At 43.2% G+C, this 26,726-nt stretch overlaps 1 protein-coding gene across 4 annotated transcripts in view; it reads right to left on the bottom strand.

Moving 5' to 3' along the window:
* The window catches only part of klc1b (kinesin light chain 1b), an 86,557-nt gene extending 63,608 nt beyond the window's left edge, over window positions 1–22,949 (bottom strand). For 3 of the 4 annotated variants that reach the window (XM_060926212.1, XM_060926211.1, XM_060926213.1), the window contains exon 1: window positions 22,710–22,949. The gene's annotated coding sequence lies outside the window, so the exon portion shown is untranslated. The remainder of the gene's footprint in view (window positions 1–22,709) is intronic. The other variant, XM_060926214.1, reaches the window with a different exon arrangement.
* Between the last annotated feature and the right edge of the window lie 3,777 nt (window positions 22,950–26,726).

Genomic DNA, 26,726 nt, shown 5'->3' with positions numbered 1-26,726 from the left:
ACATTCCTGCCACCTCAGGAGTCCTCTAGCAAAGCATTCGGATATCTTGGCCTCCGATGGCCTCAGTTTTGGTGACGGTCCTTACAAAATGCAAGTCAAATCATAAAGTTCACAAGAAGAACTCGATACCAACAGCACTATTGGTAACAGAGGCCTCACCATCAAGTCCAGTTCTTCCTGTTACTAATTTGCATGCCTGAAACACCTTTAAAAATTCACTTCAAACAGGACAGAAGCTGAAGAAGAAATGGGGAAAAAACCTACAACATTTAACCATGGTCCTATTGGATCAATATCAAAACCTAATATCATTTGCTGGTTATTATTGCTACAACAACTCCATATAAACTCTACAAACAGTCAGCCACTCGCTCTGGAGATATGGTACTAACTACACTAATGGCCCTTTTCCACTACCCTTTTTCAGCTCACTTCAGCTCGCTTCAGCTCACTTCAGCCCGACACGGCTCGCGTTTCGACTACCAAAAACCAGCACGACTCAGCTCGTTTCAGCCCTGCTTAGCCCCTAAAACTCGCACCGTTTTGGAGTGGGGCTGAAGCGAGCCAAACCGTGCCGAGTGAGGCTGAGGGCGTGAGCAGACACTCCCCTGTGCACTGATTGGTGAGGAGGAGTGTCCTCACATGCCCACACACGCCCCGCGAGCGCGCTGGGATCTGTAAACACCGCAAACCCGGAAGAAGAAGAATTACGAATTACGAGAATTTCTGAAGCCTTATGCGCCTCGCCTCATCTATACGCTCTTGCCAGTATCTGTTGGCGTTGTCAAGCCACAGCACCAAGACCAGCAACACTAACGACTCCATGTCCTCCATGTTTATTGTTTACTATTCGGGTCGTGAGACTACTGCTTAAAAGATCACTGAATCAGTGACATACAGAGCATCGTGCACGAGTTCGCGGAGCGCAAGGCTCGTCGTATGCCCTTCAAATAATGCGCGCAGTAGGCTATTGATGTTTTATTATGAGCCATGTACAGTATGTCGCCTAATGTTTTTTTGTTTCTGAGTTACATGTTCGTTTGAAGGACTTAATGTACAAAATAACATAGTTGCACCCCGTAGTGTTGAAATTGGTAAACACAGTGCATTCAGTGAGGTTTGCACCGCCCTCCTTTTATTTCTGACTCTTCCTGTCACTGCTGCAACCTCTGAGCGCTCATTCGTATGCCCTTCAAATAATGTGCGCGGTATAGGCTATTGATGTTTTATTATGAGCCATGTACAGTATCCTAATGTTTTTTGTTTCTGAGTTACATGTTCGTTTGAAGGACTTGATGTACTAAATAACATAGTTGCACCCGGTAGTGTTGAAATTGGTAAACACCGCAGTTGCGGACATTTTGTAGCCTAAAATGATGTTATGATAAGCTTTAATAAAGGGTCCGGTCATTTGCCCCGCCCCCGGCCCGGCTCTGACTTGTTCCGCCACTGTCACTGATGTCACTGTTTGCGCTGCTTAACGACATCACATGACGTCCACCCACTTTCGCTAACTCCACCCAATGTGTCCACCCACTTCCAGCCAGCACGGTTCAGCGCGGTTGTAGTCGAAATGCAACTCCAACAGCCCCGCTCAGCCCGACTCAGCTCGACTCGGCACGGCACGGCTCAGCCGCGTTTGTAGTGGAAAAGCGGCATAAGTAACTTTAAAAACGCACATTGATAAAACTTGCTGAATTCGTGCTGAGTTTATCTCAAGAAGAAAAGAAATATATCACAATGGAAAAATAACTTCGTTCCGCCCGAATAAGTTCCAAATCTGTGCTCAAATCAGAATTTAAGGGAGTTGTACTCAGTAACGTACAATATGACTCAGGTAGTCAATGACATGGACAGGCTTTAATTTTCAAACAAATTTTGCATACACTGTACACACACAATCTTGCCTATAAATACCCGGGGGAAATGATGGGAAAATTGTCATTATTGAAGATGCCACACCTAAGCCAAAATCAACGTGAACAGGCCATCGGGATGTTGCGTGCCGGAAGTACACAGACAGAGGTCGCCCGGCACTTCGGTGTTCATCATTCGACCATTTCCCGTTTGAGTCAGTGTTACAGACAGACAGGGAGCGCCAGGGATCGTCCACGCCCTGGTCAGCCTCGAGTCACGACGCCAGTTCAGGATCAGCACATCAGGCGAGCTCACCTCCGTGACAGATTCCTGACACCCTCAGTCACTGCTGCTGAGACCCCTGGACGACACAGACCCAGAATCTCCAGCATGACGGTCCGAACATGGACCAACTGTCACTTTGAATTTTTTTATTGTGAATTAATTCTTGAGTTTGACAATAAAATGTCCTTTATCGATGTTTCAAGATGTGTGTGCATTACATACAATATCATAAATTTCAAATATATGCATGGATCTAAAGTGATATCGTGTTGAATTCCATTGTGCGTTTTTAAAGTTACTTAGTATAAATTGTCAGACAGATGAACAGACGGATGCAAGGACGAACCAAAAACAATGCCTTCACCTGCTAGTGGTGGATGCATAAAAAAACATGCTAAAAGATTTAAAAGATCAACGTTGAAATGTATACTACTCACAAACACTTTAAACTTTCACTAAAGACTTAAAAACACCCGACTCACATCTGTTCCTGACATCATACTCGTCCCTAAACCCAGGCATTCCCAAGACAGTAAATCCCCAACAATCTAGCTGGCCCAAAGTTTCTAGTTCATTCCACCAACGTGAGACACAGCTAAAACAGTCAAGCCAGACTTCTAGCTTTTGCTATCGTGTCATTGTGTTAATAAACATCACCAAGAAACACCTACTTTCACAGCAAGGTGAAACTTGACTGATGGCAGCCAACCAACTACAGACATTTTCCAGTATCTCATCAGCAAACATGCAAGATTATTATACATACGGGCCACATATGGAATTTCCATGGAATAAAAACATGCACTCCATTCCGGTCCAGTGGTTTTATTGATGGCATGCAATATCATCATACCGCTTATCCTCCGTGTATTACGCCACTCTCCCCAATGGAGAATGAGCGTACAATATTGTTATAATATTGCACAGAGTCAAGACAACACGACGTCACACATCGGAGCTCATGCGAAGATCCAATGACAAAACTTTTCTGCTGCGCATGCGCACAATCATTTCTTTGTCAGCCAGGAAAGAGAGAAGAGCCAGTGCTAGGTTTAAGCACTAAATAAATAAACCGAAAACTGAAACTAAAGACGCGTTGAACACCCGAAAGGCTACCAAAACGTCATTATACATTCTTCACGCATGTTTACAAGAGAAAAACATGCCAATGGACATCGAAAAACCGGAAAAAAAAAAAAAAAGAGATGTCAGAGACGTACAACTTCCACACTAGCGAGTGACTGACAGTTTACACAAAACGTGGCTGCGAGGTTTGCTTCCTTAAAACCAGAAGATTTAGAGAGAATTTTGAAAGAGAAAGATGCGCTGAACACCCGAAAGGCTACTAAAACTTCACTGGATATTCTTCACGCATTTAATCTTCTGCATTAAATATATGGAAAAGCTGGAAAAAACCCATGTCAGAGATGTAAAACTTCCGCGCTAGCGAGTGACCGCGACAGTTTGTACACAAACATGGCCGCGAGGGTTGCTTCATTAAAAGCAGAAGATATATTTTGAAAGAGAAAGACACGCTGAACACCCGAAAGGCTACCAAAACGTCACTGGATATCCTTCACGCATATTTACAAGAGAAAAACATACCAGCAGACATTAAAAAAAACTGGAAAAGATGGCAATAGTGGAAATATTGTCAAAGTTCTACTTGGAGGTGAGGAAAAGTGACGGAGACTTTCACAAGAGGACGTCACTCGTGAACTTCACTCAGCAAAGCCCTTTTGTTTTGAACAACTGCAATGGAACAATTAAAGCCGCAAGCGGCCTCGACGGGCCCTCGCGCCAGCGGCCAAGGGGGGCGGGGGCATGCGTCCCCGCGAAATACCTTCCACAGCTTCTTTGGCAAGAGACATTACTCCCACAATGGTGACAAAGCACAGAATTGGACACAGAGTACACGGTGCGCTGAGATGTTGTCATGGACAGAACATTTTATGCCATGGCTTCCCAACCAAATTAATGTATTTACCTCATCAGTCACCAAGCTATAGCTACATAGGATTGTCTTCTGTTAGACATCTATTAGTCTGTATGTAACGCTACAACACTTGCTCCCGACTGCCTACCCATTCCCCACAAGTCATGTGTGTTTAAGGCAACCAAAACAACATACTCCTGGTGCCTCATGATTGTAAAGAGCTCTCCTGCAACTGCTACAGTGCAATGAGCGCCCCCAGTGGTCCACAAGTCATGTGTGTTTAAGGCAACCAAAACAACATACTCCTGGTGCCTCATGATTGTAAACACCTCTCCTGCAACTGCTAGTGCAATGAGCGCCCCCCAGTGGTCCACAAGTCATGTGTGTTTAAGGCAACCAAAACAACATACTCCTGGTGCCTCATGATTGTAAACACCTCTCCTGCAACTGCTACAGCGCAATGAGCGCCCCCAGTGGTGAAAGTTCACCAAATTTGGTATACATGTCAAGGGACCTATGAAGAGTTGTTTTGTAAAGGTTGATCAAGTTTGACCAATCAGAAGCCGAGATATAAATTGTTGCCTGAAAACAGCGCCCCCAGTGGCAAAAGTTCACAAAATTTGGGACATATGTCAGGTGACCTGTTAAGAGTGTGCGTATCAAGTTTGATCAAGATTGAGAAAATAGAAGATGAGATATTGATTTTTGAAGAATAAATTTTTTGGTTTCTCCCATGTCAGTAGGTGGCGCTATGCTGTACATGAGCGATTATGAGTTGGAAAAATAAGTGTCTACAACAGCAACGTACTATCACAAGGTAGTGGTGTGAAGGAAAAGCATTATGGAATTATTTACCAAAAACCCGTTTTGGAGCAATTGCGTCGGCCAAAAACAGCGCCCCCCATGGACGAAAATTCCCAAAATGTGGTATACATGACATGGGAGGTAGAAAGAGGGTGGCCGTGAAGTTTGACCAAATTTGAGGTAAGATTGGATGTTTTGCCCAAAAATAGCGCCCCCAGTGGCGAAATATCACAGAAATTGGGTAACATGTCAGAAGCCGAATGAGTGATCTGCGTGTGAAGTATGAACAGTTTTGCGAAATCAGAAGATTTGTTATGAATTTTTAAGCATGTAAAATTTTGCATCGAAAATTGATTGACATATAACTTCTGAAGGGTTAATCCTACGTGAACCGTATTTAGTAACTTTTGTCAGCCATGTCTGTAGATGATGTGTATCAATTTTGGTGACATTCCTAAGAACGGTCTAGGAGGAGTTGCGCCGTCTTCGTGGCCATGCATTTCGCACAAAAGTGAAATTACCTCACTTCCTGTTGGGCGTGGCTAATGCATTGGCATTACATTTTTGTCCGGCTTAGTGAGATACATATGCGTACCAAATGGCATGCCACTACTACAAACTACATGGCAACCAGGCACCTTAATGCAAGAGGCAAAGTTCACAACGAGTAAGGGGGCGCTATAGAGGCCCTGAGGCCCGCCTGGATCTGGGCTTCTGGTTCTAAGTAGCGGTGGCAGTCTAAGAAAAAGGAGCCAAATTTCGTGCGTTGTCAACCATGGCAGGCGCCCCAATAAGGGAATTGTAAAGAGTGTGCTTGCCAAGTTTGACAAATCAGAAGCTGCAATATCATTTTTGCCATAACCAGCACCCCCAGGGGCGAAAGTCCACAAAATTTGGGGTACATGTCAGGTGAGCTATGAAGAGTATGCGTATGAAGTTTGATGACAATTGAGTAAAGAGAAGATGAGATATAGATTTTTGAAGAATAAATTTTCTGGTTTTTCCCATGTCAGTAGGTGGCGCTATGCTGTACATGAGTGATTATGAGTTGGAAAAATAAGTGTCTACAGCAGCAATGCACTATCACAAGGTAGTGGTGTGAAGGAAAAGCATTATGGAATAATTTACCAAAAACCCGTTTTGGAGCAATTGTGTCGGCCAAAAACAGCGCCCCCCATCGACGAAAATTTCCAAAATGTGGTATACATGACATGGGAGGTAGTAAGAGGGTGGCCGTGAAGTTTGACCAAATTTGAGGAAAGATTGGAGTTTTTGCCCAAAAATAGCGCCCCCAGTGGCGAAATATCACAGAAATTGGGTAACATGTCAGAAGCCCAATGAGTGATTTGCGTCTGAAGTATGAGCAGTTTTGAGCAATCAGAAGATTTGTTATGAATTTTTAAGCATGTAAAATTTTGCATCGAAAATTGATTGACGTATAACTTCGGAACGGTTTATCCTACGTGAAACGTATTTAGTAACTTTTGTCAGCCATGTCTGTAGATGATGTGTATCAATTTTGGTGACATTCCTATGAACGGTCTAGGAGGAGTTGCGCCGTCTTCGTGGCCATGCATTTCGCACAAAAGTGAAATTACCTCACTTCCTGTTGGGCGTGGCTAATGCATTGGCATTACATTTTTGTCCGGCTTAGTGAGATACACATGCGTACCAAATGGCATGCCACTACTACAAACTACATGGCACCCAGGCACCTTAATGCGGGAGGCCAAAATAACAATGACTTAGGGGGCGCTATAGAGGGCCAGAGCCCCGGCCAAGTTTGGGCTTCTGGTTCTGAGTAGCGGTGGCAATTCTCGGAACTGGTGCCAAATTTCGTGCGTTTTCGCCCATGGCAAGCGCCCCGAAAATGGCCCAACAGCGGAGAAAAATAAAGAAGAAGAAGACGGAAGAAGAAGAAGAAGACGGAAGAAGAATAATAATAGTGAACTCTTACAAGAACAATAGGGCCTTCGCCCATAGGGCTCGGGCCCTAATTAACTACAACCAAAAGTAACTTTGAACTTGAACCGTCAACCTGTATATAGCTTGTATGTGAGTTGAGTTGTTCAGGTTTTTTTGGACTTGTACCATTTTTATTGTTAGAACTCTGACTTTGTACATTGGATTGACAACATTGAATTACATTCAGTCAGAATCAGCATTCAATATTGCTAAGGTACCCTCCTGTTCTTAACTTTTTGTAAAAACCTATAATTGTTCCATCGAATGTGTATGTATAATAATATTGGCTGGGTTTTTTTTTTAATGGTATATCAGATACATTTCATTCAGCTACTAGTCTTCGACTAGTTCAATATCATGCTACCTGAATGGAATATATCTAGTATACCACTCAAAGCCAGCCAATATTATTTAAATCTCATTTACTCTCTGCTAACCACTTCAACCAAGCTCTGGAATAACTTTTTCTTAAAGATGGAATCAATCGAGCGTCATAGCGTTCTAAATTTTGTCTTTCTTTGACAAGCGAGTATACACAAAAGTGTGGAGAGTCAATCAGACTGCATGCTTCAATGCCTCATGCACACTACACGACTTTCAAAATCTCAGAACTGCTGAGCCGCTCGCACAACATGACCTCAAAATCACTTGTGATTAGCTGTTTGGTGTTGGTGTGTGCACACGGTGTGCTCACTCGCAGAAAAGGTAGACAGACTCCACGATTCTTTACCTGGAGAGATCCCTGACAAAGCACACCTGGTCCCTAAATCGCACTCTCACCAAAATAAGAGACCGGTCAATCATGTAACTACCACCATTTTGTTCAAAAACAAGAGAGAGGAAAAAAAAAAAAGTTGAGGAAATATTAGTTAGGAAGACTTGGACAGCGAGGACGGTCTGTTCTGCAAACAGAACTGGAGGCATCGTACAAAAATCAGACTATTTGTATACTGTTATATTTGTATACCATCATGCTGTGTTTTATTTTTAATGTTCCTAATAACCATTTGGGTAGGACATGCCAAGCAACTTCTTATGGAAGTAATATTATTGTTTATACATTTTGCCTTCACCCTCCCACACAAACAGATCTGGATTCGTGGATCTGCTGCATATGACAGCAGTTGAATTTGATTTCCTCCAGGACTCTCATTGCCCGTTTCATAACGCCGTTCTTGCTTCTAGTCACAGAGGGTTTACAGAATGCAATTCATCACCAAAAGAACATCAAACATGCTTGAAAATATCAGCACCTTGATGACTGCTCACAAACTGAGAAAATCACGATGCTGAAATTCACACGGCCGTTGGGAAATATGGGCTAAAAACATGTAGTGTGCACAAGGTTTAAGATCCTGAAGCTTGTAGCCAGAAAAGCATACAAAAATATCAGATGCACAAGCAAGAAGTTATTGCGTTAACATGCAAAAATTTGTATTGTCTGACTAATCAAGCGTTTGGTAAACAAGTTAAAGTTGGCTGCATCCAAAAAAAAAAGGTGTGAATGAAATAAGATGAAAATAATTAAACTAAAACCCTTTGTTAAGTTCTCTCCATATCTCATCTCATCTCATTATCTGTAGCCGCTTTATCCTGTTCTACAGGGTCGCAGGCAAGCTGGAGCCTATCCCAGCTGACTACGGGAGAAAGGCGGGGTACACCCTGGACAAGTCGCCAGGTCATCACAGATCACAGGGCTGACACAGAGACACAGACAACCATTCACACTCACATTCACACCTACGGTCAATTTAGAGTCACCAGTTAACCTAACCTGCATGTCTTTGGACTGTGGGGGAAACCGGAGCACCCGGAGGAAACCCACACGGACACGGGGAGAACATGCAAACTCCGCACAGAAAGGCCCTCGCCGGCCACGGGGCTCGAACCCGGACCTTCTTGCTGTGAGGCGACAGTGCTAACCACTACACCACCATGCCACCTCGCTCCATATTATAGTTATTTAAAAAAAAAAACACATCTGTTCAATCATCATTTGCACTGGGACAACAGAAACATGAAATGAGATCAGAAAAGCACCATGTTGCTTCTCACAGCACAAAGCAAGAAACCCAACTACACTAGACTTTTTTGATAAAGTTGGAGGACAAGCCACATAATGAGATACAAAGAGTAGCCAAGATACAGACAGCTGAATCCTCACGCAATGAAGGTGTGGTCTGAGGATGGACAGCTGGGACAAGTGACCGCGAGGTGTGACTGTACTGCTTCATACAAAGCTACACACACACACAAGCAAATGTCCCGAAGATCATTTCCACACATGGAAAACATATACGACAGACACAGGGCCTGGTCATCAGGAGACAGAGCACTCTTTATAAACAACACACTCGACATGAACGCCCGACACAAAGCACAGGCTCTTCCTGCTCTGCCAGACAAGATGGACGAGCTCTGCAAATGCTCTGCTCCGTCACCCTGCCAAGTGGCAGCAGGACACTGAGTCACCGTTGTTCACTTGTTCACAACAAGAATTGCTACAGCATGATACAGGGCTGTGGCAAATCAACAGCTTTTTACTTAGGCGTGTGGGCGCGCACGCATGCACACACACACACACACACACACACACATCCAGCCTGTGTGAAGGTGGAAGATCTTTGGAAAGATTTTCCACTGCTATTTAAACACAAGGTCCAACCCAAACATGAACCAACAGTATTTGTGGTTAGAGCCGCAACAAACAATTATGGTTAGCCGTGAATAATTACTTAGATTTTTTTTTTTTTTCACACAATCAACTAATCTAACAATTATTCTTAGTACTAATAACAAGAACCCATTCACAATTTCAAATAAAGAATATGACCATTTGAAATCATGATACAAGAACATTCAAATTGACTGTCTTTTTCTGCTTCAAATAAATAAATAAAATCAAACCACTTTCCATGATACATCGTGTAACATGAAGTAAAATATTTTTCACTTACCAAACAGGGGCTTTGGTTTTAACTGTTTGTGCATCTGCATTATCGAAATGCTGCTATGAAAGGTGAGGAATCACACTTAGTCTTTTTCTGAGTGGAAAAAAACTACAGTTCAGGTCTTGCTCTCTCTCTGCTGCTACCATCCAAAAGTTACGACTGCACGCGATACGCGATTTCTTCTGTGGTGCTCAGCTGAAAATTGGGGCCATTTTACTCCTATGTGAGCAGTGAACGAAAAAACATGGAGCAGAGACAGAGCACGTGGATATGATATGATATGATGGCTATTTAAGAACAACAATCTAACTTTCGTGCAGGTTTATTCTCCAGAAAGAAGTGAGCTCGATCCTTTCTACTGCTCATGCTTTCACATGATAGAATATTAAGATCAGAGGTCCAAGTGTTGGTTGAGCTCGCCTACTGATCCAAACACTAACCAAGCCAATGATTCACAAGCTTCTGTTACAGAGTTTTGAGGCATCAGAGGTGTGATGCATTCCTGCTTTAATACACGTCATGTTCTGTTTTTACACTCGCGAGCTGTGTTGTGTCTGAGCAACCTCACAGGCCTTCATGGAATAAAATACCTCAGTGGAGCATTTTGGAAAATGTATCAAATCTCAGTGTCAAATTGGTGCATCCCAGTTGCTGATTTAAAAATATGGTAAAATGTTTTTATTGTAGTTTCAAAATGGAAATTGTTCCTTGTAGTTGCTCATTTCAAGAATAATAATTCATTACTGTAGAGCACAGACAGACAGACAGACAGACAGACAGACAGACAGACAGACAGACAGACAGACAGACAGACAGACAGACAGACAGACAGACAGACAGACAGACAGACAGACAGACAGACAGACAGACAGACAGACAGACAGGACAGACAGACAGACAGACAGACAGAAAGAAAGAAAGAAAGAAAGAAAGAAGAAAGAAAGAAAGAAAGAAGAAAGAAAGAAAGAAAGAAAGAAAGAAAGAAAGAAAGAAAGAAAGAAAGAAAGAAAGAAAGAAAGAAAGAAAGAAAGAAAGAAAGAAAGAAAGAAAGAAAGAAAGAAGAAAGAAAGAAAGAAAGAAAGAAAGAAAGAAAGAAGAAGAAAGAAAGAAAGAAAGAAAGAAAGAAAGAAAGAAAGAAAGAAAGAAAGAAAAAAGAAAGAAAAAAGAAAGAAAGAAAGAAAGAAAGAAAGAAAGAAAGAAAGAAAGAAAGAAAGAAAGAAAGAATCGATAAGTGTAGGAAAAGGCTGGCTGTAGTTCAGCGTCTCTAGTTTCCTAAAATATGAACCAGTTCACCTTCTGTTACAGATCCTCTGTTGTGGTTTATAAATTCAGTTATTTAAATGAAGGCAGCTCATCAACATTAGTTCAGAAAGGGAAACATTTTCATTGATTTTTTTTTTTTAAACCGTCTCTAGTCTGATCAGTGAAGACATTTTTTTAAAATAAATAATTAAAAAGCGTTAACCATCAGTCGCTATAGTTGCAAACAAATTGTTAATGGTTAAGCATTAAAAGGTAATTCTTAACCATTCAGTTATGTTAGCTGCTTATCTGGAGTTTTGTAAGGAAGGAATTTCATAAAGCCGTACATTCACAGACACCTGTACTCTAAAGAATACCGCTTAAAAAGAGACATGTTTAGAGATATGCTAAAGAGCGGACCATGCTTAATACAAGGAGCTTATCCATGTAACGCTATTAGGCTTAACACAGTAAAAAACTAACCCTGATTTTAAACCCACTTCTACATGTCAGGTAGTAAGATAAGGCAGTACAAGGAGTCAGGGTTTTTTTTGATATTCAAAAAAATAATAGTGGACAAATTACATGACGTATTACAGTTTAATAAATCCCATTCTCTCTCTCTCTCTCTCTCTCTCTCACACACACACACTGAAAATCGTTTATTTACCACCATTATGCTGTAATGGTGTCATATAGGAACGGAGCTAAAATCTTAATCTATCCCCTGAAAACATAGTAATATTAACAATAATCTTTTGCCATGACTCCAGCGTAAATTGGAACCATTGGATTAAATGTGTTGTGACCAGTCATGATGTTACTGGTGGTGACGACATGTCTCCCACAGGTATGAAATGCACTCATTAACTGGTGGAAAGGACCAGTATTATCTTCCAGCACAAAAATGGTCTATCACATGTGATTTCTGCTTGCACTGGAATCTGCTCTGCTTGGTTACGATTTCACTTTTTGACTGACAAAGATGGAAGAGAAACATAACTTGCCTTTAAATTTTGTCTGTAATTTCTGATGATAAAAACAAAACAAAAAAAAACAGCCTATTAATTTCTATTACTGACACACAAAATGGAATGATCGAATGTCCACAGACTTAATAATCAGTTAAAGAGGCCAGGAAAAAGCACCATTGCAAAGATGAATGTGCTGACTGGACTCTAGCACTCCATGTTGTCAGGGTAATGTTAACAATAACACGCAAGGTGCATATAGTACGAGTCAAAAGTTTGTACACCCCTACTCATTCATAGGTTTTTCTATATTTGGACTATTTTCTATACTGTAGAACAGGGGTCACCAAACTACGGCCCGCGGGCCAGATCCGGCCCGCCACCCCCCTTTGACCAGCCCCCCAGCCCCTCTGCCCCCCATCACTTGAACCGGCCCTATGAGGCAATCCCCAAAAGTGGTCATGGTCTATTTTTTTTTAATTGCTTTTCGGCAAATAATAACATGTCTGCATCTTGTATTTTGTTGATTTTATCAATTAAATTGATATTTAGTTATAAAATGAACTATTCATATTTTCCGAATTTTCGTCATATGCTCGCGATCAAGCAGTGACAGGCAGCGCATGCGCAAAGAACTGTCAGTGTTCAGGACAGCAAAATGGCTAGCGGTAAGCGAAAAGCTGACAGAGAGTGCAGAGTTTTTAAAGAACAGTGGACCAACGATTATTTTTTCGTTCAGTGTAAGCAGGGTTCGAATTATAAATTTGACCCTATGGGGGTCTCTATTTAAAAAAAAAAAAAAAGCAATGCATACTCGCTCTCCTGGACCAGCGCACTTTTGCGCACTGCAGTGCACAGCTTTCACACACAGGCGCGCGCATGCACGCACCCACACACACACGGTGTTGCATATATTTAAACAAATTATATATATATTGTATATATATACACAATTATATATATTGTTAAACAAAGGAAGATCGTTGTGAGCTAGAGGACAAGTCTTCTTCGGACTTAACTTCACATTCGATTTCGCAGGCTGCAAATTTCAGTTTGCACGCATAGTGGTGTGGTGGTGAAATACAGCCGTACATGTTGCGGTTTAATAACACGTTCAATACAAAGTTATGGCTGCATGGTGATCGGAAATGAAATGAGTTTTATTTATATGGTGATATAGGCTATTCAAGCTTATTATGGTGATATATGACGTATTTGAGAGACTTCCACAGAAAATTAAGTTTGCTTTTTTCATGGGAGCCTGAGGGAATGGGAGCTCAGCTCAGCTCCCATTGGCTCCCACGTAATTCGAACTATGAGTGTAAGGACCGTGCAGTTTGTCTTGTATGTAAAGAAAGTGTGTCGGTTTTCAAAGAATATAATCTGCGTCGTCACTACGAAACCTGCCACAAAGAGTATGTTAGTTTGCGAGGGCAAACAAGAGAAGACAGGATTCGGAGGATGAAATGCAGACTGGCTGCACAACAGAATGTATTCCTTCGCCAAACCCAGATCAACCAGGCTGCTGTCCGAGCTAGCTATAAGGTAGCTCACCTACTAGCTGCCCATGGAAAGCCGTTTACTGATGGGGACTTTGTTAAAGTATGCATGCTTGCTGTGGCTGAGGAGGTGTGTCCCGACAAGAAGGATGCGCTCGACGCGGTGAATCTCTCCGCACCTACTATGACCAGGCGAATCAAAGATTTGGGGGACAACGTGTACGACCAGCTGAATGAGAGAGCGTCAGAATTCGAGTTTTTTGCTTTGGCCATGGATGAGAGCAATGACGTGCAGGACACAGCACAACTGCTGTGATCTATTGCTCATATTATTATAATTTCACTGTTTTTTAAAAATGTATTTATTTTATAGGCCTATTTATTTGACCTTTATTAAGTGCTGCATACAATTATTATTTATATTATTAATAATATCAACAGGCCTACCTACAATTTATAATTTTCCACTCACCTTTGCCAGTGTCAATCACCTCAAATAGGCAGATGTTTCTTACCTTGACAGCTTTGATGTTATTTTTATTAGAAAACAAATAAATGGAATATCTGTGGTATTTCAAATTAAAACAAAGTGTGAAGACTCAATTACTACTTTTGCAAACCACTAGTAAAGATAAACAAATATGTGCCAGGAATCAAGTGTTGATATAGTAGTGGGGGATATAGTAGTGGGGGATATAGTAGTGGGGGATATAGTAGTGGGGGATATAGTAGTGGGGGATATAGTAGTGGGGGATATAGTAGTGGGGGATATAGTAGTGGGGGATATAGTAGTATGGGTATAGTAGTGGGGGATATAGTAGTGGGGGATATAGTAGTGGGGGATATAGTAGTGGGGGATATAGTAGTGGGGGATATAGTAGTGGGGGATATAGTAGTGGGGGATATAGTAGTGGGGGATATAGTAGTATGGGTATAGTAGTGGGGATATAGTAGTGGGGGATATAGTAGTGGGGGATATAGTAGTGGGGGATATAGTAGTGGGGGATATAGTAGTGGGGGATATAGTAGTGGGGGATATAGTAGTGGGGGATATAGTAGTGGGGGATATAGTAGTATGGGTATAGTAGTATGGGTATAGTAGTGGGGATATAGTAGTGGGGATATAGTAGTGGGGGATATAGTAGTGGGGGATATAGTAGTATGGGATATAGTAGTATGGGTATAGTAGTATGGGTATAGTAGTATGGGTATAGTAGTATGGGTATAGTAGTGGGGATATAGTAGTATGGGTATAGTAGTGGGGATATAGTAGTGGGGATATAGTAGTGGGGATATAGTAGTGGGGATATAGTAGTGGGGGATATAGTAGTGGGGGATATAGTAGTATGGGTATAGTAGTATGGGTATAGTAGTATGGGTATAGTAGTATGGGTATAGTAGTATGGGTATAGTAGTGGGGGATATAGTAGTATGGGTATAGTAGTATGGGTATAGTAGTGGGGATATAGTAGTATGGGTATAGTAGTGGGGATATAGTAGTGGGGATATAGTAGTGGGGATATAGTAGTGGGGGATATAGTAGTGGGGGATATAGTAGTATGGGTATAGTAGTATGGGTATAGTAGTGGGGATATAGTAGTATGGGTATAGTAGTGGGGATATAGTAGTATGGGTATAGTAGTGGGGGATATAGTAGTGGGGGATATAGTAGTGGGGGATATAGTAGTGGGGGATATAGTAGTATGGGTATAGTAGTATGGGTATAGTAGTGGGGATATAGTAGTATGGGTATAGTAGTGGGGATATAGTAGTGGGGATATAGTAGTGGGGGATATAGTAGTATGGGTATAGTAGTATGGGTATAGTAGTATGGGTATAGTAGTGGGGATATAGTAGTATGGGTATAGTAGTGGGGATATAGTAGTATGGGTATAGTAGTGGGGATATAGTAGTATGGGTATAGTAGTGGGGATATAGTAGTGGGGGATATAGTAGTGGGGGATATAGTAGTGGGGGATATAGTAGTGGGGGATATAGTAGTATGGGTATAGTAGTGGGGATATAGTAGTATGGGTATAGTAGTGGGGATATAGTAGTGGGGATATAGTAGTGGGGGATATAGTAGTATGGGTATAGTAGTATGGGTATAGTAGTATGGGTATAGTAGTGGGGATATAGTAGTATGGGTATAGTAGTATGGGTATAGTAGTATGGGTATAGTAGTGGGGATATAGTAGTATGGGTATAGTAGTATGGGTATAGTAGTGGGGATATAGTAGTATGGGTATAGTAGTGGGGATATAGTAGTATGGGTATAGTAGTATGGGTATAGTAGTGGGGATATAGTAGTATGGGTATAGTAGTGGGGATATAGTAGTGGGGGATATAGTAGTGGGGGATATAGTAGTGGGGGATATAGTAGTGGGGGATATAGTAGTGGGGGATATAGTAGTATGGGTATAGTAGTGGGGATATAGTAGTGGGGATATAGTAGTGGGGGATATAGTAGTATGGGTATAGTAGTATGGGTATAGTAGTATGGGTATAGTAGTGGGGATATAGTAGTATGGGTATAGTAGTATGGGTATAGTAGTATGGGTATAGTAGTATGGGTATAGTAGTATGGGTATAGTAGTGGGGATATAGTAGTATGGGTATAGTAGTGGGGATATAGTAGTATGGGTATAGTAGTGGGGATATAGTAGTGGGGGATATAGTAGTGGGGGATATAGTAGTGGGGGATATAGTAGTGGGGGATATAGTAGTGGGGGATATAGTAGTATGGGTATAGTAGTGGGGATATAGTAGTATGGGTATAGTAGTGGGGATATAGTAGTGGGGATATAGTAGTGGGGGATATAGTAGTATGGGTATAGTAGTATGGGTATAGTAGTATGGGTATAGTAGTGGGGATATAGTAGTATGGGTATAGTAGTGGGGATATAGTAGTGGGGGATATAGTAGTGGGGGATATAGTAGTGGGGGATATAGTAGTGGGGGATATAGTAGTGGGGGATATAGTAGTGGGGGATATAGTAGTGGGGGATATAGTAGTGGGGGATATAGTAGTATGGGGATATAGTAGTGGGGATATAGTAGTGGGGATATAGTAGTGGGGATATAGTAGTATGGGTATAGTAGTATGGGTATAGTAGTGGGGATATAGTAGTGGGGATATAGTAGTGGGGGATATAGTAGTATGGGTATAGTAGTATGGGTATAGTAGTATGGGTATAGTAGTATGGGTATAGTAGTAGGGATATAGTAGTGGGGGATATAGTAGTGGGGGATATAGTAGTGGGGGATATAGTAGTGGGGATATAGTAGTGGGGGATATAGTAGTGGGGGATATAGTAGTGGGGGATATAGTAGTGGGGGATATAGTAGTGGGGGATATAGTAGTGGGGGATATAGTAGTATGGGTATAGTAGTATGGGTATAGTAGTATGGGTATAGTAGTATGGGTATAGTAGTGGGGATATAGTAGTATGGGTATAGTAGTGGGGATATAGTAGTGGGGATATAGTAGTGGGGATATAGTAGTGGGGATATAGTAGTGGGGGATATAGTAGTGGGGGATATAGTAGTATGGGTATAGTAGTATGGGTATAGTAGTATGGATATAGTAGTGGGGGATATAGTAGTGGGGGATATAGTAGTGGGGGATATAGTAGTGGGGGATATAGTAGTGGGGGATATAGTAGTGGGGGATAGTAGTGGGGATATAGTAGTATGGGTATAGTAGTATGGGTATAGTAGTATGGGTATAGTAGTGGGGATATAGTAGTGGGGATATAGTAGTGGGGATATAGTAGTATGGGGATATAGTAGTATGGGGATATAGTAGTGGGGGATATAGTAGTGGGGGATATAGTAGTGGGGGATATAGTAGTATGGGTATAGTAGTATGGGTATAGTAGTGGGGATATAGTAGTGGGGATATAGTAGTGGGGGATATAGTAGTGGGGGATATAGTAGTGGGGGATATAGTAGTGGGGGATATAGTAGTGGGGGATATAGTAGTATGGGTATAGTAGTGGGGATATAGTAGTGGGGATATAGTAGTGGGGATATAGTAGTGGGGGATATAGTAGTGGGGGATATAGTAGTGGGGGATATAGTAGTGGGGGATAGTAGTGGGGATATAGTAGTATGGGTATAGTAGTATGGGTATAGTAGTGGGGATATAGTAGTGGGGGATATAGTAGTGGGGATATAGTAGTGGGGATATAGTAGTGGGGATATAGTAGTGGGGATATAGTAGTGGGGATATAGTAGTGGGGGATATAGTAGTGGGGGATATAGTAGTGGGGGATATAGTAGTGGGGGATATAGTAGTATGGGTATAGTAGTATGGGTATAGTAGTGGGGATATAGTAGTGGGGATATAGTAGTGGGGATATAGTAGTGGGGGATATAGTAGTGGGGGATATAGTAGTGGGGGATATAGTAGTGGGGGATATAGTAGTGGGGGATATAGTAGTGGGGGATATAGTAGTATGGGTATAGTAGTATGGGTATAGTAGTATGGGTATAGTAGTATGGGTATAGTAGTGGGGATATAGTAGTGGGGATATAGTAGTGGGGATATAGTAGTGGGGATGGCCGTGCCAGGCTAGTAATCTCTACTACACAATGAGGCCTGCTGGTGGTCATATTTGTCTGGGTCATACAATTCTATGTGATATAGCTGACCCGACCCCGGCCCCCCATCACAGTCAGGAACGACAATGTGGCCCCCAGAGAAAAAAGTTTGGTGACCCCTGCTGTAGAACAATACTGAAGACATCACAACTGTGAAATAACAAATGGAACATATATGGAATTATGTGGTAAACAATATGTGGGCTTTTTTCACCTTTACTGGATAGGACAGTGTAGAGACAGGAAATGAGCGGGAGAGAGAGACAGGGAGGGATCAAGAAATGACCGCGGGTCGGAATCAAACCCGGGATCCCGGGTTTATGGTATGGCGCCTTATCCACCTGAGCCACGACACCCCCAACCCAAAAACGTTTTTTACTTTAGATTCTTCGAAGTAGCCAGCGTTTACCTTGATGACGCTTTGCACACTATTGGCATTATCTTAACCAGCTTCATGAAATAGTCACTTGGAATGCTTTTCAATTAACAGGTGTGTCTCATCAAAAGTTAATAATTAGTGCAATTTATTGCCTTCTTAATGTGTTTGAGATCAAACAGTAAATAACACAGTAAACAGCCCTATTCAACAACTGTAGCAATCCATATTATGTCAAGAACCGCTCAACTAAGTAAAGAGAAATGACATCCATCATTAAGACATTAAGTGCTTTTTAATTAATAAAAATAAAGAAAAATCATTCAATTAGAATAGGTGTTCAAACATTTGACTGGTATTGTAGCTCTCCATTTATGTGGTCAGCAACGTGTTCAATCATTCCAACACAACACATCCTTTGAGAAATAAGTGTACATTATGTTCATTATTATTTATTTATAACTCATAGAACATAACTTGTCCAGGGTGTACCCCGCCTCTCACCCAGTCAGCTGGGATAGGCTCCAGCTTGCCTGCAACCCTGTAGAACAGGATAAGCGGCTACAGATAATGGATGGATGGATCGTAGAACATTTTCATTCTTCATACTCATTTGCTAAAACAGGTCATCAAATTAAAGTCCTGCTGACAGTCTAGTCTATGACTGAATCCAAATACTCAGTATGCATCAATATTAGTGAATGACAGTTCTAACTTATATGGCGCCCCATGCTGCCCCAGGAAGGTGCCACCCTGAGTGGCTGCCCATGTCGCCCATATCTAAATCCGCCACTGGGTTAAGCGCCTACTACCCAACCATTATTGAACATTCTAGTATGTTTGCATACTCTAGATATAGTAGTTCACCCAGGTACTGTTTGACTACTATTTAATGCCTAGACACTCGATTTGGATATACAGTCTCGTATGTTATACATGTCTTGCAAAGGTTCGTATTCCGTAGCATCCCATTAAATAAGTCAGGTGGGAATATATGACACCCATTACTTTACTGTTTTGGAAGACTGGGTGAGAACAAAAAAAAAAAAATTCTATCTTGTATTGTTTTTACCTCATACATTAACAGGTGGGCAGCACGGTGGTGTAGTGGTTAGCGCTGTCGCCTCACAGCAAGAAGGTCCGGGTTCGAGCCCCGTGGCCGGCGAGGGCCTTTCTGTGCAGAGTTTGCATGTTCTCCCCGTGTCCGCGTGGGTTTCCTCCGGGTGCTCCGGTTTCCCCCACAGTCCAAAGACATGCAGGTTAGGTTAACTGGTGACTCTAAATTGACTGTAGGTGTGAATGTGAGTGTGAATGGTTGTCTGTGTCTATGTGTCAGCCCTGTGATGACCTGGCGACTTGTCCAGGGTGTACCCCGCCTTTCGCCCGTAGTCAGCTGGGATAGGCTCCAGCTTGCCTGTGACCCTGTAGAAGGATAAAGCGGCTAGAGATAATGAGATGAGACATTAACAGGTTTCATATCTGAAAAGGGCTATAAATTACAAAAAAAAGTTACAGGCCATGGGAGTTTTAATCAGGGCTTTGAACCAGAGTTTTTTTCCTATCGGTTCGTTCCGAACAGAAACAGAATTTTAACGTTTCCAGTTTTGGGTTCCACCATTAAATAGACGTTCCTGAACCGGTTAGAACAAAAAAATTTCGTTCCCGGAATGATTAATTACGTTCCCTGTCAGCTGTTTAACAAATGGCTATAAAATTATGTCTCTGTCTCATCCAGCTTAAGCCAAATGTAGGCTAATTCTATTACAACCTTCATTAAATAAGACAAGAAATAATTCAAAACAATTATTATTTCAAATGTTGGATTTGGATTCTCAGTATGTCTTCCCATCTACACAAACAGAAAAAGTGCCAAAAATGAAAAAGATAATTCGTTTAGTGTGTGTTACCAAAGGCTAGTCAGGCCCTATAGAGGGCTACCGCATGACGTCACCGCGCCGCGAGATTTTGTTAGGCGCCATATTGGAAGACCAAGTACACATCTATGCAAGTACATACATACATAAAACAAACTACACCTGAAATGTAGCCAGGGCCGGTTCTGCCCTAATCTGGACCCGGGTGCAACATTGCGCAACCCCCCCCCCCAAAAAAAAACACCAGTCTAAATCAGGACAACCATCACATAACTATAAACATTTTATATCAACTATCTTAACTAAATGGGCTATAATAAATAAGCCTGCAGGCAGCCACGGCGGGCTGCCTCAGAAAAGTAACCATTCAATGACGCAACTGAAAGCCTGCAGCCACGGCAGGCTGCCTTAAAAAGTAACCATTTGTCCTACCTTAAAACTCGTTTTGCATTTTCTGCCTCCTTTTTTGTATTTTCGACCCTCTGTTTATTTTCTTTCCTTTTCTGAAAACCCGATTTGTGTCCAGACATTTTGTTCTGCTACCAACGAACTAACTTGTCAGGTCTCGTCTCTCGAGCCCACGATGATTCCCGTGGGAAGGGCAACAACTGATACATTTTTACAAACAGCCAATAGGGAGGTTACAACGTTCAGGCTCTTCTTTGCTCAGACACTCAGTAATGCACTTACTCACTTATTATCACGTGGAGACATGATAGTAGTCCACCTTCCCGCTCTCTCCATTCAATCAGCGAACGTCACACAGGAAGTGAACCCCAGCGGGTCATAGAAACTTGCGCAGGAGAAGAATGACTATTTGTAGGCTACAGAAACTTTGAGGAACGAAATAAAAACCGGTATTAACCGGTTACCATTATTTTTAATAAGCGTTTCTGTTCCGAAACATAAAAAAATAATAAAGTTTCTGGTTTCGTTTCTGTTCCATGTGAAATAGAAAAAGTTCCCGGTTTTCGTTTTCGTTCCTTGAACCGGTTCAAAGCCCTGGTTTTAATGCTCTCAACACAGCTTCATTATTTGTTCCTTTAAATCCAGGGATCAAAAGAAGCCCAGCCAGGGCGCCCCGGCCTCCCCAGCCAGGGCGCCCCAGCCAGGGCCCCCCCGGCCTCCCCAGCACGCCCCAGCCAGGGCCCCCCCCGGCCTCCCCAGCACGCCCCAGCCAGGGCCCCCCCGGCCTCCCCAGCACGCCCCAGCCAGGGCCCCCCCGGCCTCCCCAGCACGCCCCAGCCAGGGCCCCCCCGGCCTCCCCAGCACGCCCCAGCCAGGGCCGTCTCGGCCTCCCCAGCACGCCCCAGCCAGGGTCGTCTCGGCCTCCCCAGCACGCCCCAGCCAGGGTCGTCTCGGCCTCCCCAGCACGCCCCAGCCAGGGTCGTCTCGGCCTCCCCAGCACGCCCCAGCCAGGGTGTCTCGGCCTCCCCAGCACGCCCCAGCCAGGGTGTCTCGGCCTCCCCAGCACGCCCCAGCCAGGGTGTCTCGGCCTCCCCAGCACGCCCCAGCCAGGGTGTCTCGGCCTCCCCAGCACGCCCCAGCCAGGGTGTCTCGGCCTCCCCAGCCAGGGTGTCTCGGCCTCCCCAGCCAGGGTGTCTCGGCCTCCCCAGCCAGGGTGTCTGTGATTTTCTGGAAATCACAACCTGCCATTATCAATGTTTTTATGCCTATAAATAATGACAATTTTAGATTAAAATATTCTCCATGGGTAGAAAGTTCAGAAATGTAAGAAAAACGTTGGTTCCAGTTAGTAGCCAAAAATATTACTGCACACAGTTAAACAACGTGTCTGTCTGTAAACTATACTGATATTTGTCCTCAGGGGCTTCGAAGACATTTTTACAGTTGAGAGAGACAGAGAGACCCTGACTACACGCTGAGCCCCTAATTTACAAAACCCAAATCATCTGATCATTTCTTTTCTGTTTAAGAGCTTTAATGGATTCCAAGCGGCTTCATTCCGTCACCATAAAGGTTTCGTTATTCTCACACATTTCTAAACATTAACACAGTTGACATTCCGACACACACACATTTTATAACTATGAAAGAACTAGCTAGTTAGCTACCATATAACATCATCTTTCTCGGCTAACGGCTAACTACAGTACTAGCTGCTATTTGCTTGACAGTTATGACAGGTCACTAGAAAGTGTCTGACAGGGTTTCAGTGGAAAATTCACTAATAAACAGGACAGAGAAGTGCGCACCAGATCACAAACACACAAATAGATGCTAAATAGCAGCTCAGGCGAAAAGACACCTCTCAGCAGCTAGCTAGCGTTAGCCAGAGTTTAGCAAGCTAACGCCGCTAGCATGACGACTTGTCTTGTCTTACCTCTCTCTGTGTGTCTGTCTCACTGGATATCCTCCTGACTGAGTCCTAAACCCCCTGCGCCTCTTTAACTATTTCCACACAAAGCTGTTAGGTTGGAGAGAAACCATGAAGCCGTGAGGTTCACCGGTTCCCAAGAGAAATGCAGACTTTAAACCTGCCCAGCTCCTGTTAGCTCGTCTGCCTGAGCTGCTTTACTCGCTTGTCAAGCCAACAAACGCAGCAGTGACACACAGAGAGACTCCAGCGAGTCCGACTGCAGCTCCGTCAGCGCATTAAAGCAAAAGTCATTCTTTAAATTAGACAGTCTTACGTAATATTTCTAATTTCCGTGGGAAAAAAAAGATCATTTTGTGCTACACAGTAACTTACAAACAGTTTAAATATAAATATTGTTTTCTGGGGAGTTTAAAACTCTTGGCATAAATAGGTTACTGTATGTGTGCTACTAATTTATACACCCTTTAAATCCACCACCTCTTATAATAATAATAATAATAATACAAAAAAAGTAATAAATACACAAGTGAGGTACAAGATGACGTCATTGATAAACTCTTTTAAAAGGGGCGTGGTCTGTGAGGGCTGTGGCTGATGGCATTCTGAACCATAAGTCATGTTTTTTTATTTTAGATGTTTTATAGAAAGGGCGGCATGGTGGTGTAGTGGTTAGCGCTGTCGCCTCACAGCAAGAAGGTCCTGGGTTCGAGCCCCATGGCCGGCGAGGGCCTTTCTGTGCGGAGTTTGCATGTTCTCCGTGTGTGTGTGTGTGTGTGTGGGTTTCCTCCGGGTGCTCTGGTTTCCCCCACAGTCTAAAGACATGCAGGTTAGGCTAATTGGCGGCTCTGAATTGACCGTAAGTGTGAATGGTTGTTTGTCTCTGTGTTAGCCCTGCGATAACCTGGTGACTTGTCTAGGGTGTACCCTGCCTCTCGCCCACAGTCAGCTGAGATAGGCTCCAGCTTGCCTGTGACCCTGTAGAACAGGATAAGCGGCTACAGATAATGGATGGATGGATGTTTTATAGAAACTGAGTTTTTTATATATATGTTATTTACCAGCTTAAGGTCGGTCTGTATCATGAAATACCGTGTCTATGTGTCAGCCCTGTGATGACCTGGCGACTTGTCCAGGGTGTACCCCGCCTTTCGCCCGTAGTCAGCTGGGATAGGCTCCAGCTTGCCTGTGACCCTGTGGAAGGATAAAGCGGCTAGGGATAATGAGATGAGATGAGATGAGGTCTTGAGAGGGCCGAGGTAAATAAAGCTGGTAAATAATATTTCATTTCATCATCTCTAGCCACTTTATCCTGTTCTACAGGGTCGCAGGCAAGCTGGAGCCTATCCCAGCTGACTACGGGCGAAAGGCAGGGTACACCCTGGACAAGTCGCCAGGTCATCACAGGGCTGACACATAGACACAGACAACCATTCACACTCACACCTACGGTCAATTTAGAGTCACCAGTTAACCTAACCTGCATGTCTTTGGACTGTGGGGGAAACCGGAGCACCCAGAGGAAACCCACACGGACAACATGCAAACTCCGCACAGAAAGGCCCTCGCCGGCCACGGGGCTCGAACCCGGACCTTCTTGCTGTGAGGCGACAGCGCTAACCACTACACCACCATGCCGCCCGGTAAATAATATATTTATTTTTTCTTTACCAAATTTGAACAGAAAACGAGAGCGCCCGAAAGGGAAAACCGAGCCGAGGTGAGCTGCCATTTTGAATCCTCATTCATGGCTGTAATGCAAATTGCTTCCTCCTCAGTATACAAGTGCACTTCCATGGCAGGAAAAAAATTACATTTTGCTGCCTATGTAGTCCCCTATTTATACAAAATTGAGTCATTCAGGATTCAGTCATGTTTTTGCTCGGCGTTGGCAGCAGTTAGAGGTTTTTAGCTTTCTCCTGAAATGTTTTCTTTTATTTCATCTTCCTCAGGGTAGTAAAACTCACTTTCGCTGTGAAGACTGTCGTTATCACTATCCATGATGTAAAATTAATGCTATTCTCCTGAGAAATGCGAAAATAAATGTTGACAAAAATTGCTACTATTTTTGTTGTTGTTATGAACAAGCAAGTCGGCAGAGGTCCGTAACTGGGGTCCATACTGTAGGATACGGACCCGCTCGCCAGCCAATCAGAGAGCAGGATTTGATGGAAACCAGACCATGAAAAAAACTAGAAAAGCCCTCGGAGAGCGCAGACCTCCGCCAAGAATCCTTTAAAAAAATCCGGGATCCAGAAGGTGATCCGGATCACCACCAAAATTTAATGGATTGTTACTTGTGCCCAGTCACACCTCTGGAAAAAAATTTCAGAGCAATCCATTCATAACTTTTTCCGTAATGTTGCTAACAGACAAACCAACAAACAAACAAACGCTACCAAAAACATAACCTCCTTAGCGGAGGTAATAATAATAACTAGAATGCATTTCCGGAGAAAATGTGAAAGTGTGCTTGCTCAGGCGCACCACCATGGCGACCCGGCAAGAGAGGCAACCGCACGCCCACACGACAAGTTTTGTGTCAAGACGCGAAAGTTTGGCCAAGATACAAGGCGGATTCTCATACAGAGATGACAGGCTGGCAAGGTTCTTTACAGGGACATCCCAGAGCATCGCTAACATGAAAATTTAGATGTAATTCTAAATCTGTAAAGAGATATGACCCAAAACACGTCTTTGCTCATTGTGGCGCCCCCTAGTGGCCAAATGACACCAAATTTGATGAGGGTACATGAACTGGTGCCGAAAGTCTCATCTCACCTCATCTCATTATCTCTAGCCGCTTTATCCTGTTCTACAGGGTCGCAGGCAAGGAGCCTATCCCAGCTGACTATGGGCGAAAGGCGGGGTACACCCTGGACAAGTCGCCAAGTCATCACAGGGCTGACACATAGACACAGACAACCATTCACACTCACATTCACACCTACAGTCAATTTAGAGTCACCAGTTAACCTAACCTGCATGTCTTTGGACTGTGGGGGAAACCGGAGCACCCGGAGGAAACCCACGCGGACACGGGCAGAACATGCAAACTCCGCACAGAAGGGCCCTCGCCGGCCACGGGGCTCGAACCCGGACCTTCTTGCTGCGAGGCGACAACGCTAACCACTACACCACCGTGCCGCCCGGTGCCGAAAGTCATCTAAACAAATTTGGTCTTGATACGTCAAAGCATTTCCGAGATATGAGCCAAAATACGTTTTTGCTAATTGTGACGCCCCTAGTGGCCAAATGACACCATATTTGATTAGGGTAGTTTGAATAGTGGCTAAAGTCATGCCACTAAATATGGTCTTGATACGTCAAAGCGTTTCCATGATATGAGCTCACTTCCTGTTTGGTGGTTTCACCATCAATTTTGATTGGCTGCCACGGGCGAACGCTTCGACGTATGAGAGCGAAACGAATATCATTCATTAGGCATGGACTGGAGATCATGTGTGCCAAGTTTCGTGATGATTGGACAAAACATGCAGCTAGGGTCACTCTACCTTCACTTTAGACAAAATTCAAAATGGCGGAAAATCTAATTAGGCGGAGAATGACGTCATAGGGTGCGTTGGAATCGTTTAGCTGGAAGGATTCCAACGGCACCAGATTTATGAAAATCGGACATACGGATCAAAAGTTACGTGCATGAACGCATGTAAGGCTGTGATCAGTTGGTGGCGCTAAAGCGTGAGACGTACCAACATGAAACTTGATGAAATAAATCAGGGTCCACTCCTCTATCAGTGTACCAAGTTTCATGACTTTACACGTTACGGTTTGGCCTACAGAATAAAAAAATTTTTGCATCGCACGCCCATTCATTTCAATGGGGAAAAATTAATCCTTTAAAAAAATCCGGGATCCAGAAGGTGATCCGGATCACTGCCAAAATTTAATGGATTGTTACTTGTGCCCAGTCACACCTCTGGAAAAAATTTCAGAGCAATCCGTTCATTACTTTTTCTGTAATGTTGCTAACAGGCAAACAAACAAACCAATGCTACCGAA

This window comes from Neoarius graeffei, chromosome 7, assembly GCF_027579695.1.
Source record: "Neoarius graeffei isolate fNeoGra1 chromosome 7, fNeoGra1.pri, whole genome shotgun sequence".
Classification (NCBI taxonomy): domain Eukaryota; kingdom Metazoa; phylum Chordata; class Actinopteri; order Siluriformes; family Ariidae; genus Neoarius; species Neoarius graeffei.
The sequence above is the reverse complement of the archived record's forward strand: the minus strand, read 5'-3'. Positions and strand labels throughout refer to the sequence as shown.